Source organism: Dendrobates tinctorius, unplaced genomic scaffold (genome assembly GCF_039654945.1).
Source record: "Dendrobates tinctorius isolate UK_male_01 unplaced genomic scaffold, ASM3965494v1 ptg000495l, whole genome shotgun sequence".
NCBI classification, from domain to species: domain Eukaryota; kingdom Metazoa; phylum Chordata; class Amphibia; order Anura; family Dendrobatidae; genus Dendrobates; species Dendrobates tinctorius.
Genome location: NW_027362155.1, coordinates 419,538 through 433,981, shown reverse-complemented (window position 1 = coordinate 433,981; position 14,444 = coordinate 419,538). Strand labels below are relative to the sequence as shown.

Here is a 14,444-nt window from a genome sequence, read left to right as displayed (position 1 = left end):
AGGTCAAGGCTCCAGCGTAGCAACTTTCCATTGGTACCAGACACCGTGTGCAGCCAGCTCAGGGGATTGTGGTCGGTCACCACAGTGAAGGTGCGTCTGTACAGGTAGGGCTGTAAATGTTGCAGGGCCCAAACCATGGCTGGCACTCCTCTATGGTTGAATAGGCCTCTTCCCTCGGCAGAAGCATCTGTACTAATAACCGCCGACTTCTGTCGACTGCCCTTAGCACAGGAGAGCTGCTCAGGGCTGTTTTCAAAGCCCCTAAAAGCCTCCTCACAGTTGTTTGTCTAGTCAACTGTTTTGGGAAGCTTCTTCCTGGTGAGGTCTGTCAAGGCTGCTATAGTTTTGTACAAAGCGCCTATAGTACCCTGCAGTGCCCAGGAAGGACATCACCTGCTTCTTGGTCCAGGGGTGGGCCAGGACGCGATAGTGTCCACTTCCCCAGGCTCTGGACTCATAGAACTAATAGAATTAATGGTGCTATATACAGTATATAAATAAATAATAATGATAATAGAACCCCCGCCTACCCGCTGCCCCAGGTAGTGGACCTCTCTCATACCCATCTGGCACTTCCCCGGCTCGATGGTCAGGCTTGCTTGGTGAACACGCTGGAGCTCCTACTGGAGATGCTGAAGGTGTTCCTCCCAGGTGGAACTGAGGACGGAAATGTCGTCCAAGTGGCAGGGGCATCCATCATGCTGAAGGGCATGACCGTGGACTCGTACAGTCCGAAGGGGGTGATAAAGGCGGATCTCTCCCGTGTTTCGGGGCTCAGGGGAATCTGCCAATATCCCCGATCCATAATGATCCACTCAAGCAGATCCTCGATATGTGGCATCGGGTGGACATCAGAGGTTGTGATGGCGTTGAGCACCCTGTAGTCTACACAGAACCGGGTGGTCCGATCCTTCTTTGGCACCAGGACTACAGGCGAGGCCCACGCGCTCTTGGACTGTTGAATCACCCCCAGCTGTAACATCTCATTGATCTCTTGGCGCATGACTTGTTGCACCTCCTCAGAGATCCGATAAGGTGTTCGCCGTAGTGGGGCGTGATTCCCGGTGTCCACCTCATGAACCGCTAACTCCGTCCTCCCCGGTCGGATGGTAAATACGGAAGGGATCCTACAGAGCTCGCAACTGCGACCACTGGGGTACGGATAGCAATGCACTTCCCTCCACGTCCTGTATGGACCCACCGGCCTTAGCTTGGGCCAGCATGTCCAGGAGGCAGGATGGAGTGTAATATATAATGTACAGGAGTGTATTATATAATGTACAGGAGTGTAATATATAATGTACAGGAGTGTAATATATAATGTACAGGAGTGTATTATATAATGTACAGGAGTGTAATATATAATGTACAGGAGTGTAATATATAATATACAGGAGTGTAATATATAATATACAGGAGTGTAATATATAATGTACAGAAGTGTAATATATAATATACAGGAGTGTAATATCTAATGTACAGGAGTGTATTATATAATGTACAGGAGTGTATTATATAATATACAGGAGTGTAATATATAATATACAGGAGTGTAATATATAATGTACAGGAGTGTATTATATAATATACAGGAGTGTAATATATAATGTACAGGAGTGTATTATATAATGTACAGGAGTGTAATATATAATGTACAGGAGTGTAATATATAATGTACAGGAGTGTATTATATAATGTACAGGAGTGTAATATATAATGTACAGGAGTGTAATATATAATGTACAGGAGTGTATTATATAATATACAGGAGTGTAATATATAATATACAGGAGTGTAATATATAATGTACAGAAGTGTAATATATAATATACAGGAGTGTAATATCTAATGTACAGGAGTGTATTATATAATGTACAGGAGTGTATTATATAATATACAGGAGTGTAATATATAATATACAGGAGTGTAATATATAATGTACAGGAGTGTATTATATAATATACAGGAGTGTAATATATAATATACAGGAGTGTAATATATAATGTACAGAAGTGTAATATATAATATACAGGAGTGTAATATCTAATGTACAGGAGTGTATTATATAATGTACAGGAGTGTATTATATAATATACAGGAGTGTAATATATAATATACAGGAGTGTAATATATAATGTACAGGAGTGTATTATATAATATACAGGAGTGTAATATATAATATACAGGAGTGTAATATATAATGTACAGAAGTGTAATATATAATATACAGGAGTGTAATATCTAATGTACAGGAGTGTATTATATAATGTACAGGAGTGTATTATATAATATACAGGAGTGTAATATATAATGTACAGGAGTGTAATATATAATGTACAGGAGTGTATTATATAATATACAGGAGTGTAATATATAATATACAGGAGTGTAATATATAATGTACAGAAGTGTAATATATAATATACAGGAGTGTAATATCTAATGTACAGGAGTGTATTATATAATGTACAGGAGTGTATTATATAATATACAGGAGTGTAATATATAATATACAGGAGTGTAATATATAATGTACAGGAGTGTATTATATAATATACAGGAGTGTAATATATAATATACAGGAGTGTAATATATAATGTACAGGAGTGTATTATATAATGTACAGGAGTGTAATATATAATGTACAGGAGTGTAATATATAATGTACAGGAGTGTATTATATAATATACAGGAGTGTAATATATAATATACAGGAGTGTAATATATAATGTACAGAAGTGTAATATATAATATACAGGAGTGTAATATCTAATGTACAGGAGTGTATTATATAATGTACAGGAGTGTATTATATAATATACAGGAGTGTAATATATAATATACAGGAGTGTAATATATAATGTACAGGAGTGTATTATATAATATACAGGAGTGTAATATATAATATACAGGAGTGTAATATATAATGTACAGGAGTGTATTATATAATGTACAGGAGTGTAATATATAATGTACAGGAGTGTATTATATAATGTACAGGAGTGTAATATATATTATACAGGAGTGTAATATATAATATACAGGAGTGTGATATATAATGTACAGGAGTGTAATATATAATGTACAGGAGTGTGATATATAATGTACAGGAGTGTGATATATAATGTACAGGAGTGTATTATATAATGTACAGGAGTGTAATATATAATGTACAGGAGTGTATTATATAATGTACAGGAGTGTAATATATAATGTACAGGAGTGTGATATATAATGTACAGGAGTGTATTATATAATGTACAGGAGTGTATTATATAATGTACAGGAGTGTATTATATAATGTACAGGAGTGTGATATATAATGTACAGGAGTGTATTATATAATGTACAGGAGTGTAATATATAATGTACAGGAGTGTATTATATAATGTACAGGAGTGTATTATATAATGTACAGGAGTGTAATATATAATATACAGGAGTGTGATATATAATATACAGGAGTGTGATATATAATGTACAGGAGTGTAATATATAATGTACAGGAGTGTGATATATAATATACAGGAGTGTGATATATAATGTACAGGAGTGTATTATATAATGTACAGGAGTGTGATATATAATATACAGGAGTGTGATATATAATGTACAGGAGTGTATTATATAATGTACAGGAGTGTATTATATAATGTATAGGAGTGTATTATATAATGTACAGGAGTGTGATATATAATATACAGGAGTGTAATATATAATATACAGGAGTGTATTATATAATGTACAGGAGTGTGATATATAATGTACAGGAGTGTAATATATAATATAGAGGAGTGTATTATATAATGTACAGGAGTGTGATATATAATATACAGGAGTGTGATATATAATGTACAGGAGTGTATTATATAATGTACAGGAGTGTAATATATAATGTACAGGAGTGTGATATATAATGTACAGGAGTGTATTATATAATGTATAGGAGTGTAATATATAATGTACAGGAGTGTGATATATAATGTACAGGAGTGTAATATATAATGTACAGGAGTGTGATATATAATGTACAGGAGTGTATTATATAATGTACAGGAGTGTAATATATAATATACAGGAGTGTGATATATAATGTACAGGAGTGTATTATATAATGTATAGGAGTGTAATATATAATGTACAGGAGTGTGATATATACCGTAATCTTCAGGAGTCACCGATGGACCTCTTCCTCTGGTGACATACTCCGGTCACCTGTAGTGGGTCTCTTACCTTTGCTGTCTGGCGGTCTCCTCTCTGGTTGATGAAGGCCTCTGTCTCCGGCACGTGTCCGCTCTCACTTTCATTTCTCGTCTCCCCTCCTAATTTCCTGGGGCTCATCCCTCCCCTCGGCTGATGTGTCTTTTCCTGTACACAAATCTCAATGCCAAAAACTACAAATCAACGCCGAGCTCCCATATCACAGCCCTAATATTACTGTGGAGACCCCCAAACCCCCACATTACAGGGTCTCCCATCTGCTCCCATATGTGATCCTGCATAGCAGTGTGCCCACCACATGCACCCCCATAACAGCTCATCACCTGGGCTCACACAATGTATCTCAGCTCTGGATGGTGGGCAAGACAATAGTAATATAGAAGACCCCGTCTCTTCAGCCATATTCTCCCCCGAGAAGGTTTTGTCCTCCAGATCTCCCCCTTCCCACTCAATTCTTTGGCACAATAACAACATTTCTGTATTGTAGACTTTTATCTACTAGGTCTTCATCTCCTCATTCCACTCCCTCTCCCTCTTCTTCATCTCCTCTCTCTCTTCACCACCTGTTCTTAGTGTCCACCTCTTTATCGTCTCCTTCCTCTCCTCTCTTCTTCCTCTCCTCCCTCATTTTCCCTCTTTCCTTCACTTCCTCCTCCTCTCCCCCACTCTTCTTCATCTCTTCCCCCTCACCGTTCTTTTTCATCTCCTCCCTAGTATCACTTCTCTTCTTTTGTTCCTTCCTGTCCCCCACTCAATCATCTCCTCCCCCTCTACTACATACATCTTCTCCTTCTTCTTCCCCCATTCTTCTTCATCTCCTTCCTCAACTCTCCTCTCTTCCTCATCTCCTCCTTTCTTTCCCCCACTTTTCATCATCTCCTTCTTCCTCTCACCCCTCTTTTTATCTCCCTCCCCTCTTGCCACTCGTCTTCATCTCCTCCCTTGTCTCTCCCCTCTTCCTCATCTCCTCCTATCTCTCTCCCACTCTTTGTCATCTCCTTCCTCTTTCCCACTCTTCATCATCTCTTCCTTCCTCTCCCCCACTCTTCATCACCTCCTCCTTCCTCTCCCCCACTCTTCATCGTCTCCTTCCTCTCCCCTACTCTTCATCATCTCCTCCTCCCTCTCCGCCACTCTTCATCATATCCTCCTTCCTCTCTTCCACTCTTCATCATTTCCTCCATCCTCTCACCCCTCTTTTTACTTACCTCCCCCTCACCCCTCTTTTTCATCTCCTCCTTTGTCTCTGTCCTCTTCCTCATCTCCTCCTTCCTCTCCCCCACCCTTCATCATCGCCTCCTTCCTCTCCTACACTCTTCATCTCTTCCTTCCTCTCCCCCACTCTTCATCGCCTCCTTCCTCTCCCCTACTCTTCATCATCTCCTCCTCCCTCTCCCCCACTCTTCATCACTTCCTCCTTCCTCTCCCCCACTCTTCATCATCTCCTCCTTCCTCTCACCCACTCTTCATCAACTCCTCCTTCCTCTCCCCCACTATTCATCATCTCCTCCTTCCTCTCCCCCACTCTCTCACCTCGTCCTTCCTCTCCTCCACTCTTCATCATCTACTCCCTCTCTCTCACTCTTCATCATCTCCTCCTTCCTCTCCCCCACTCTTCATCATTTCCTCCTTCCTCTCACCCCTCTTTTTATTTCACTCCCCCTCTCACCCCTCTTCTTCATCTCCTCCCTTGTCTCTCTCCTCTTCCTCATGTCCTCCTCCCTCTCCCCCACTCTTCATCGTCTCCTTTATCTCCCCTACTCTTCATCATCTCCTCCTTCCTCACCCCCACTCTTGATCATTTCCTCCTTCCTCTCCCCCACTCTCTCATCTCCTCCTTCCTCTCCCCCACTCTCTCATCTCCTCCTTCCTCTCCCCCACTCTTTCTCATCTCCTCCTTCCTCTTCCCTACTCTTCATCATCTCCTCCTTCCTCTCCCCCACTCTTCATCATCTCTTTTCTTCTCCCCCACTCTTCGTCATCTCCTTCCTCTCCCCCACTCTTTGTCATCTGAGGAGATGAGGAAGAGGAGAGAAACAAGGGAGGAGATGAAGAAGAGGGGTGAGAGAGGGAGGGAAATAAAAAGAGGGGTGAGAGAGCAGCAGATGTAGAATAGTGAGGGGAGAGGAGGGAGGAGAAGAGGAAGAAGGAGGCGAGTGGGGGAGAGAAAGGTGGAGATGATCAAGAGTGGGGGAGAAGGAGGAGATGAAGAAGATGAGGAAGAGTGGGGGAGAGGAAGGAGAAGAAGAGGAAGAGTGGGGGAGAGGAAGGAGGAGATGAGGAAGAGGGGAGAGATGAAGGAGGAAATGAAAAGGGGCCAGAGGGGAGGGTGTTATGAATTGGTCACTGAGGAGGAGAGCGCAATAGGTTATGCCACCAGAACACCAGAGAGGTTGGTCGCTCAACGGATTGCAGACCCTTGATCTTAACAACACAACTAGCAGTAGCCGTGGAGCGTTCCTACGTTGCCCTAGACACCTCGTCACAGCCGGAGGACTAACTAAGCCTAAAGACAGAAAGGTGAAATCTAAACTGCCCCGGAGCAGATCCCCAAAGGAATAGAGAGCCCCAAACATATATTGTCGGTGAGACAAGATGAAGTACAAACACAGATAGAAAATAGACTGAGCAAATGATGGGGCCCACACTGACTAGATAGGACAGGAAACAAAAGGCACTGTCTGCAATCACGCCAAAAAAACCCTAATAATTCCAACACGACTGATGTACAAAAATACTGAGGTTTGAACAACCTCGTCCCCACTAAATCAGCACTCAGGTGAGAACTGGCAGCCAGCAACAGGCTAATACAGCAAGGGACTGAGCAAACAAACACAAGATACAAAAATACAGGGCAGGAGCCAGCAGCCCCAGGGGGAGCAAGCTGTCCACTGACAGCAAGACAAAATCAGATGCAAAGAGTTTAGCAAATGACACTTAGCTGAAAAAATGCAGGATCAGGCAGGAGACAGAAATCCTCAGTAAGCAAAGAAAGGAGTATCACAGGCAGTCACTGAGAGAAGTCTGCTCGCTTATGTAGTCCCAGTCACTACCAGCACTCCTCCAATTATCTTCTGCAGCTGTTGGGTTAACATCATGTTGACCAGCACCACTACCAGTAGTATCCACCAGAGGGAGCCTTGCCTCAAAAGTCGGATCAAGAGAGCTCACAACAGGAGGGAGATAAAAAGAGGGTTGAAAGGAAGGAGGAGATGACAAAGAGTGGGGGAGAGGAAGGACGAGATGAGAATGAGTGGGGGAGAGGAAGGAGGAGATGATGAAGAATGGGATTGAGGAAGGAGGAGATGATGAAAAGTGGGGGAGAGGAAGGACGAGATGAGAATGAGTGGGGGAGAGGAAGGAGGAGATGAGGAAGAGGGGAGAGACAAAGGAGGAGATGAAGAAGAGTGGCAAGATAAATATCACCAGTGCAATGTATAGGGCACGGTGATTCTGTACCGTTCAATGAACACATGCGGAATCACCTGTGTTCAAAAGCCGGCAGCACTTTGGATGGATCGGACATGTGCTGCGTCCAAAGCACTGCTGGTTACTGACCGTGGGAACATACCCTTACAGACACCGAGAGACGCAGCGGAGACTCACCACTGGACCCTTGGAGGGTGAGTAGAACTGAGTTTATGCCGGGGAGACGAGAGTTTACTGAAACCAAACTCCATTTGATTTTTTCTTATGCTCCTTATTTCCTTCTCCATCTTCTCATCATGCTATTTTTTTCTCTGTTTTCTCCTTCTCATCCTCCTTATTCCCTGCTTCCTTCATCATTGTCATCATCCTCTTCTTGTCTATGTCCTTTATTTTCTTCTACATCTTCACTTTCTCCTTCATTTTCTCCCCATTCTACATCTTCTCCTTATTCCCCCGCTTCTCTATCTTCTGCCCCCTTTCTCCATCATCTTCTTATTTTTCTTCCTCAGATTCTCCTTCTTCTCTGCCTCCATCTTCACTCCATTCTCCTTCTATTCCACATTTCTCCTCCACATTCTCATCCTTCATCGTCCCTCTCCTTCACTTCCTCCATAATCTCTGTATTCTCCGCTTCCTTAATTTTTTATTCATTCTTGTCCTTCTTATGATTCTCTACAAATTTCTTCTTTTCTTCTTCCATCAACTTCTCTTCATTCCCTTCTTTTACTCTTCCTTCTTCCCCTGATTCTACTAATCTCTTCATGCCAGTCCTCCTCCCACGTTTTCATCATTTTCCTTCTTCTCTTCATTCCTCCTGTTTTTTTCTTCTCTGTCCTTCATCTCATTTTTCCAATGCTCCTCCTCTTCTAGCATCTCACCTCATCAATTTCACCAGACTTCTTTGTTCTTTTTTTCTCATCCTTCTTCTCAACAATTTCTTTAACCTTCAGTTTCTTCTCCACCTCCTTCATCTTTTATTCTCCTGCTCCACCTCCTTCATCTTCTTTCTAGTGTCCTCCGCCAACTCCTTCATCTTCCCCACCTCCTCCTAGTCATTCTTATCTCTAGTCTCTCACTTCTAGCCATTCTTCATCTTCTCTCTAGGCTCCTGCTCTATCTCGTCCATCTCCTCCTTCATCTTTTCTCTAGTCTTCTGCTCCACCTTGTCCATTTCCTCTATCTTCTCCTTCATCTTCTGTCTTGTCTCCTGCTTCACCTATTCCTCCATCTTCTCTCTAGTTTCCTGCTCCACCTCTTACTTCATCTTCTGTCTAGTTTCTAGCGCCACCTCCTCAATCATCTTCTCTCTTTTCTCCCACTCAAACTCCTCCTTCACCTTCTCTCTTGTCTAGTCTCCTGCTCCACCTTGTCCACCTCCTCCCTCATCTTCTGTTTAGTCTCCAGCTCCATCTTGTCCACCTACTCCTATATCTTCTCTGTAGTTTCCTACTCCTATATGTTCTCGTTGTCTCTGTTCACTATTACTATTTAGGTAATAATTACATGGTGATGTGTGGGTGAGATTAGTACTGTTGCTTTTATCTGTGGTGATTTTTCCATCCATCTCCTTTCTTTCCAGTCTGCACAGGAGTCTGTGATGTCAAGTAACATCGTTGTGGCTCCAAACATATTATTGACTGAAGGAGGAGACTGGGATTTGCATCCATCATGTTTGCTCAGATTGTTCTCCTGTTTCCAGGTACAAGCACAGAGTATCGTATGTCCTGTCCCAGAAATGACTCATTTTGCCTGCGGGACTGTTTTGTGCAAAATATGATCTGCAGACACGTAAAGAAAACAGCAGAGACATAGGAGGAAATCATATTGAACATGTAGAACAGGACGATGGCTCTGAGCACCTTCATACTGCAAGGCTGGAGCTAATCCTTCCAGGATTGGGAAAGCATGCCCGCTTCTCTCTACGCAATCAGGTCTCCTAAGCCGGACCACCACAGACCGAAGGAAGAAGAGGAGCAAATCTCATCGTTTCACTATATGTAAAGAACCGTATCAATGAAATACATAATAATCTATATTATTCTTGAGGCAAACCTCTAAGAAAGGGACACAGGGGAAGAATGAGGTGAGGCGGAGAACTAAGAAGCATGGCAGAGGAGTCTGGTAAGCTGGGGCCTCAGAAGGAGATGGAGGTCTGCTTGGCAGGAGGGCCAAATTAAAGGGATGCAGAGGCATCAGGAGGAAGATTGATTTGAAGGAGGAACACAAGTGTCTGGAGGACAAGGGTTGGGGCTGGAGAAAATATACAAGACTTAGAGGTACAGAGAAGATTGTGAGAAATAAAGAGGTTGGATTGGTTTGGAGGGACAGAGGGAACAGAATGGTGACGCAGATTTCTGGAGGAGGACAAAGGTGTGGCGAGGACAACAGGTTACAAAGTCATCTGGAGGAAGCAAAGGAGTCTGAAGGAAATAGGTCCAGAGAAGCATTGAAAAAACCTACAGGAAGCAAAATAAACAAAAACCCTGCTATAACTAAATAAGTAAAAAGCAAGTGCGTTTAAATAAAAGCATGAAAGCCATCTCACCATCGCCAAGGTGACCCGGATCGAGAAGGTCCTACACTGTCTAGCATTAAAACCTTACCATGTGTCAAAGTTGACCTCAGTGTGTGAATAAGGGCAGCCAAAGAAAAAACACACAAAAATGGAGCTCAGTTGAAGTTGGTTTTACGTTGGTTTTAATATTAGACATTGTAGGACCGACTTGATCAGGGTCACCTTGGCGACGGTGGGACGGCTTTCATGCTTTTTTTGATCAAATATCATATTACTAAGAAACCTGTGTTATTTAAACGCACTTGCTTTTTACTTATTTAGTTATAGCAGGGTTTTTGTTTATTGTGCTTCTTGTGGGTTTTTCCAATGCTTTATGGCCAAAGTGAACATGTGTTTCTATGCTGCATGTATACCAACTTCAACTAGGTACAGAGAAGCAAAGTCTAGATGGGAGAGGTAGTGGTCTGGAGGGGATAGGGGAGTCTGAAGGAAACGGGAACAGAGATTGGGGAGTCTGAAGGAAATGGGTACAGAGATTGGGGAGTCTGAAGGAAACGGGAACAGAGATTGGGGAGTCTGAAGGAAACGGGAACAGAGATTGGGGAGTCTGAAGGAAATGGGTACAGAGATTGGGGAGTCTGAAGGAAATGGGTACAGAGATTGGGGAGTCTGAAGGAAGACTGGTCAGAAGGTCACAGTGGTGTCTAAAGAGAACCGAGAAGGCTGATGGGGACATTGGGATCTCGAGGGAGCCAAGGATTACCGAGAGACATGGAGGAGAGGACTGAGAAGTTTCCAGATAGAGGGGCCTAGAAGAGGGCAGTTAAGGGAAATGGACTATACAGAAATGAGTTCCTTTATAGAAGCTTATCATAAGCTTTTTTTTCCTGAGGTCACTTCGACTCTTTATGAGCTTTGTTGTTTCAGGATGTAGATAACATTTAAAGCTCCTGATGGAAACGAAATCTTTCACAGTGAGATCCTACAGTAGTGGGACCTAGGGGGGGACAGAGAAGTCTAAGGGGAGAAGGACTGATAGGTCTGGAGTAAGGAGGGAGGAGGAGATGTCTGATGAGTACAGGGACCTGCAGAGATCAGTGAATTCTGGTGGACGCTGAGGTCTGTGGAAGTCATGAAGACATGGCCACCTCGTGATGCTGGATTATCTCATACTTTAAGAACAGTATAGGACAATTTTTTAGGATCCACAGCTCAAGGTGGCCATATTAATGTCCTTTACCCCCAAATGTGGACTTACAGTATATACTGGTTTTCTGGGCTCCAGTTGACGTTGAGTGAAATGTGAATGACAACCACACTAAAAGTCGGATGAGTAAAATCTTCACTTTCACCATGGTGGAGAGAAAACCTGAATGTCACAAGTGCACCGTCAGCATTTTTTTCAGTCTCCTGTTCTGGAGGACACGTCCTACATGACACCAGCATTATACTTCATTTGACCCACACACCCCAGATATGTAGCATAGTTTTTCTGATTTACAGTGTCTCTTTCCTCATGTGCAGGCATTGCAGAACCTTAGGTATCCATGATGTCACTATATCAGCGGTTGTAACGTTGTAACCATGGATACCTATGGTCCTGCAATGCCGACACATGAGGATAAAGACATAGCAAATGAGAAAAACTGTATTACATTTCTGATTACAGTTATTTTCTAATATTATTATTATTATACCTGCTACATATTGGGACAGGATCGTAGAGATGGGAGTACCCCTTTAAAGGTCCTGGCAGGTGCTACTGTTACCAAACTCCCCTTGAGAAGGCTGATGACTTGAAGAGCGAAACGTGTGTTGGCGACTTCATTGCTTCTCTGGTAACAAACCTAGCTGACCCCAATAATGGGTAAGGTGGTCTCTCCTTGTGCTTGATGTAAAGGTGGATGCCATGTGCCCCCTTTGGGAGACCCCCACTCCCTGTATAGTCTGCCATATGTTTATGCTCTTTATCAGAAGTTGTGACCCATCTGTCACATTTTTATTATTTTTCTACTTGATCAAAACCATTTTGTAATCAATAAAATATACATTTTTAACCATTTACACTCCAGGTTCTTCTCCTGTTCACGCGGTTATTCTGCAGCGGGTCACAGTGTGCGCGGTATTATTCACATTCATGATGGTCATGTTTGTGTCTAAACCAGGAGACATTGTGCGGTCTGGCTGTCAGGTGATGTCAGAAGCCCCCGAGGTTGAGGTCTCGTCTGCACGAGCCGCGCTTCTCCGTCACATTCCTGGGACCACCATCACACAAAGCAGCTGCTGCCTCTTATGGGTGACAAACGGCTGGAGAGGGGATGCTGTATGAGGTCATCGGGGTCCTCACCCCACATCCGTGAACACCTAGTCCTAGACCATTGTGCACACCGCGAGTACGGGCCGGCGGCCCCCATGGCAGGAAGGTGCGTCTTCCTGAGCCTTTTAGATCTAATGGCTGTGGGAGAAGTTGCATTGTCCCGTTTCGTTGCCCGCGCCTTACCTGTTTTGGCAATTGTTATGATCTATAAGTGTCAATGTTGTGCCTTTACCAGTCTAAGGCTATGTTCACACGTTGCATTTTTTACTGCGAATTAAAAGCTGCTTTTTACAATTTCAGCAAAAGTTCTCAGATTTCAGAAACACACTTGTTTTTTTTCTTGACTGAATTGGAAAACTGCAGCAGTCAATTCTTTCAGCGTTTTTCATCCATAGTAAGCAATGAGTAGGTGCAAAAAAAGCAGAAAAACATTGCTATCGGTTTTTGCAGCATTTTTAGTGAAAAACACAGGTACGGCATGATGCTAAACATTTCTTTTTGTGATTTTCCCAAGCTTAAAGCAAAATGATTTGGTGTTCTCACCTGGGCCTGGATGATGGTATTAGTAAAGTTTAATCAAATTTGTGATATGTGTGAAAGTAAACAGTGCCTGACCAACTCACTGCCCAACCAATGTGTGAAAGTAAACAATGCCCGTCTCACTCAATCCCCGACCAATGTGTGAAAATAATCAGTGCCCGACCAACTCACTGCCCAACCAATGTGTAAAAGTAAACAGTGCCCTATCAACTCACTGCCTGACCAATGTCTATAAGTAAACAGTGCCTGACCAACTCACTGCCTGACCAATGTGTAAAAGTAAACAGTGCCCGACCAGCTCACTGCCCGACCAATGTGTGAAAGTAAAGAATGCCCTACCAACTCAATCACCGACCAAAGTGTGAAAGTAGAAAATACTCAACCAGTGTCTAAAAGTAAACAATGCCATATCAATGTGTGAAAGTGAACAATGCCCAACCAACTCAATGCCCTATCAATGGGTGTATATGAAAGTAAGTCTTGCCATATCAGTGGGTGAAAATACACAATACCCTATAAATGTGTAAAAGTAAACAATGCCCAACCAACATGTTAAAGTAAATGCAGCCCTATCAATGTGTAAAAGTAAGCAGTGGCTGACCAATGACTGGAAGTGAACAATGCCTGACCAATGTGTGAAAGTGAACAATGCCCGACCAATGAGTGGAAGTGAGCAATGCCCAACCAATGTGTGAAAGTGAACAATGATTGACCTACTCAATGCCCGAACAATGTGTGTATGTGAAACTAAGCCATGCCATATCAATGGGTGAAAATACACAATACACTATATATGTGTAAAAGTAAACAATGCCCAACCAACACGTTAAAGTAAATGCAGCCCTATCAATGTGTAAAAGTAAGCAGTGGCTGACCAGTGTGTGAAATTGAATAATGCCTGACCTACTCAAAGCCCGACCAATGTGTGAAAGTAAACAGCGCCCTACCAACTCAATGCCTGACCAATGTGTGAAAGTGAACAATGGCTGACCCACTTAATGCACTGCCTATGTGTTAGGTAAACTATTCCAGACCAATTTGACTCCCCCTGGCTGTTTTTACATTTGCAATTCTACATTTTTTATTAACTCATATGAACTTTTTTGTTCAGAATAGTCGCTATTTTTTCAAATATAAAAATCTTTTTCTACTAAATAATTGATCAATTTGCCCTTGTGCCCAAAAATGTTTCATGTGTTCCCATAGGTCTTGTATTGATGGCCGAGCACTTTGTATTGCTCATGCTTGTACGGTGAAAGCAAAGTTGAATTTTAGTATCCTGAAAAATGCGGCAAGAAAACCAGCAAAAAAGCCAGAAAATCCTGCTCTTTGTCTGCAGCTTTTTTACTGCCAAGAGATCAGGTTTTGGCTGCAGAAAAAAAGCAGCAAAAACGCAACGTGTGAACAGAGCCGAACTTGTCT

General features: G+C 42.5%; 1 protein-coding gene and 1 long non-coding RNA gene across 5 annotated transcripts in view; one reads left to right on the top strand and one right to left on the bottom strand.

Annotated features, from left to right (window-relative positions):
• The window catches only part of LOC141078059 (cornifelin homolog), a 35,248-nt gene extending 30,606 nt beyond the window's left edge, over positions 1-4,642 (bottom strand). For 2 of the 4 annotated variants that reach the window (XM_073564867.1, XM_073564865.1), the window contains exons 1-2: positions 4,545-4,642; positions 4,234-4,368 (exon numbers count right to left, since the gene is read on the bottom strand). The gene's annotated coding sequence lies outside the window, so the exon portion shown is untranslated. The other 2 variants (XM_073564866.1, XM_073564868.1) reach the window with 2 other exon arrangements.
• A 2,811-nt stretch (positions 4,643-7,453) lies between these two features.
• LOC141078048 (uncharacterized) lies at positions 7,454-12,225 on the top strand. The gene is made up of 2 exons (XR_012227641.1): positions 7,454-7,844; positions 9,230-12,225. It is a non-coding gene; the product is annotated as an uncharacterized lncRNA (long non-coding RNA).
• Positions 12,226-14,444: the final 2,219 nt, after the last annotated feature.